The sequence below is a fragment of the Gekko japonicus genome, unplaced genomic scaffold, assembly GCF_001447785.1.
Source record: "Gekko japonicus isolate JY-2015 unplaced genomic scaffold, Gekko_japonicus_V1.1 scaffold4483, whole genome shotgun sequence".
NCBI lineage: Eukaryota > Metazoa > Chordata > Lepidosauria > Squamata > Gekkonidae > Gekko > Gekko japonicus.
In genome coordinates this window covers 83,748-86,725 of record NW_015166574.1, presented here as the reverse complement: position 1 = coordinate 86,725, position 2,978 = coordinate 83,748, and positions in this window count along the sequence as shown.

The following is a 2,978-nucleotide window of genomic DNA, read 5'->3' as shown; positions in this document are numbered from 1 at the left end:
CAGGCCAAGAGATGCCACCAAGGAAGCAGACCACCCAGCCCAGGGCTCCAGCGGGGGCCTGGTGCCTCACTCACCCACCCCAGCGCCTCAATTGCCACCGCCACTCGCTCGTCTGTACCCAGGGGGAGACGGCGGAGGAGACACACGGCGCTCACCCCCAATGCTACACTTGGCTTTGCCCCAAATACCCTGAGGATAAGTAGGCCTGGCCCCAGTAAAGATTTGGAAGGGATGCCTCTCCTGGGGGGGCCCTGCGTGGCAGATAGGCAGGCGGAGACGCCCCCACCCCCCCCGCACCACCGCTTGGCTTGGATGGAAGCCTCAGGATGGGTCCACGCTTGGTGCCGCTCCCCAGGTCCTCCCAGGTGCGACTAGCTGCCTCTCCCATCCTCAATGGGAGGGTTTCTCCCCCTGGTGGGCACCCGGGTACGCAGGGACACAGTGGCGGGGCCTCCCACCTCCTCTCGGCCCCGAGGTCTAGGGAGACGGGAGAAAGCGCATTGCCGCAGGGCGGCCCTGTGTGCAGGCAGCCAGGTAGACAGATGGCCGCAGCTGTATATCAAAAAGCTGACGGGCTGTGTACCTTCACATGTCTGCAAATGCGTTGGGTGGAGACAGGCTTGTCACCTTCGCCTCACATCTTTCTAGAGCTCATTGTATTGTTTTTACAACAAGCTTTGCTACTAGTATCTCATAAAAAGCCACTAGATCAGGCACGTTTTGGCTCTGAGAGCCTTCCTCAGTGGCCTAAAACCAAATAGCACACATTTAAAACAAATTGTAAAAATTAAGGGTCAGGCAGGTTTGTAGCATTTCGATATGAGGGTAGGCTCCACGTGACAATCAGGCCTGTATGTACATTAGCGCACATGGAGATGATGGATTCTTGGCCAGAGACAGAATAATTGGAGAGAGACGCTGGCCTCCTTGTGGGTTGGCCCAGAATTCTATACAGGCCAGTGGAACACACAGGCTAGGTTTCCCCAAGTGGTGCCCAGTACTTCTGTTGGCACCCTCTGAACTGATCGGAAAGCGGGCAGGGCCACTGTAAGTTAGGGCTTATTACTGGCTGCCCTCATTCAAACGAACGGGTTGTCCATGAGTGCAATAATAGGCGGCCACTGGAGGATCAGGAGGACTGGTAGGCACGTGGCCTTTCTTCAGTCAGTGCATGGCTCCACTCCCCGTTCAGGATTTCCTTCTTCCCGGGTGCTGTGAGAGGCATTCTGTTTGGCGCCTCCTCCCGTGGCAACCATTTTGGAGTGGCACTCACCACCACCCCTCAAGATGCCCAAGGTGCCTGCAGGCTCAACAAAGTTGAGGATCCCTGACATAGGCCATAATCTGAATTGAACAAGGTTGGGCCAAGCCCTTTACGTTCTGCCTGGACTCGAGGAGGAGATTGGATTTATTCCCCGCCCTTCACTCGGAGTCTCAGAGCGGCTTACAATCTCCTTCCCTTCCCCTCCCCACAACAGACACCCTGTGAGGTAGCTGGGGCTGAGAGAGCTCTGAGAGAACTGCTCCTGAGAGAACAGCTCTGAGAAAACTGTGACTGATCCAAGGTCACCCAGCTGGCTGCATGAGGAGAAGTGGGGAATCAAACCCGGTTCTCCCAGATTAGAGTCCGCCGCTCTTAACCACTACACCAAACTGGCTCTCTTTGCCACTGTCTGGGCAATTTCAAGGCTGTGTGAAGTCTTTGATTTTTACATTTCTGTTCTCTGTTTGGACAGGATCTAAGGCTGTTCCCCGTGTCTTGTGCCCAATAGTTTGCCTAGGGCAGGGGTGGCCAAACTTGCTTAACGTAACAGCCACACAAAATAAACGTCAGATGTTTGAGAGCTGCAACACACGAACAAATATTACACACGTTTTAATTGAAAAACACGCAGATTTGCTTTTTATTAACATTATACTGTGCGAAAGAGCCGTGTGCGGCTCCCGAGCTGGTTTGGCCAACCCTGGGCTAGGGAGATAAAGGGGATCTGTTCTTATGATTCTTCGACTGGATAATCTGGTTCAGGGGTGTCAAAATAATTTGTTATGAGGGCCGGATCTGACATAAGCGAGACCTCGTTGGGCCGGGCCACATTTGTCATAAAATGTAATGCCAGGTAGCGGAGATATAAACTTTATAAAAGACACAGACACAAAGGGTTTTTTTTAACTTAAAATAAAAACATGCTTAAAAACATTAGCTCTGTAAGCTCCAAACCTACTTTTGATTTACTGACATTCACCACAGAATTCTCATGCTCAGAGTTCTGCATCTAGGACCCAGGTTAAAACATGAAATTGCTAATGCCAACCATACAATCCAATCTATCTCACTCTTTTACACTCATAAAGCACGCTTTGTATAAGCGATACCTCTATAATTTATCCACCTTACTGACTAGCTATGAATTCTTGCATCAACCCTTAGACACCACACAAATTAGTTAAAAGCGTATTAAAAGGTAAAGGTTCCCTTGCTTGAAAGCCAGTCGAGTCCGACTCTAGGGTTGCGGTGCTCATCTCCGTTTCAAAGCCGAAGAGCCAGCGCTGTCCGAAGACGTTTCCATGGTCATGTGGCCGGCATGACTAAACACCAAGGCGCACGGAACGCTGTTACCTTCCCACTGAAGTGGTACCTATTTATCTACTTGCAATTTCTTGCTTTCGAACTGCTAGGTTGGCAGGAGCTGGAACTAGAGACGGGAGCTCACTCAGTCATGTGGCACACCTGGGTCTTGAACTGCTGAACTACTGACCTTCCACAGCCTGCAGTTCAGCGTCTTAACCACTTGAGCCACCGCAGCTCCAAAACCGTATTACATACACTTAATCACGCTGCGTCTACTTTAGAGTTTGGTAAAAAGTATTTGTTGATCTTATATTTTATAACAAATCTATAAGGGTAAAATGTGTTTAGTGATTTTGATATTATGATTCATTCTTGATGTATATCATTATATCTACCTATGTTCCTTTCT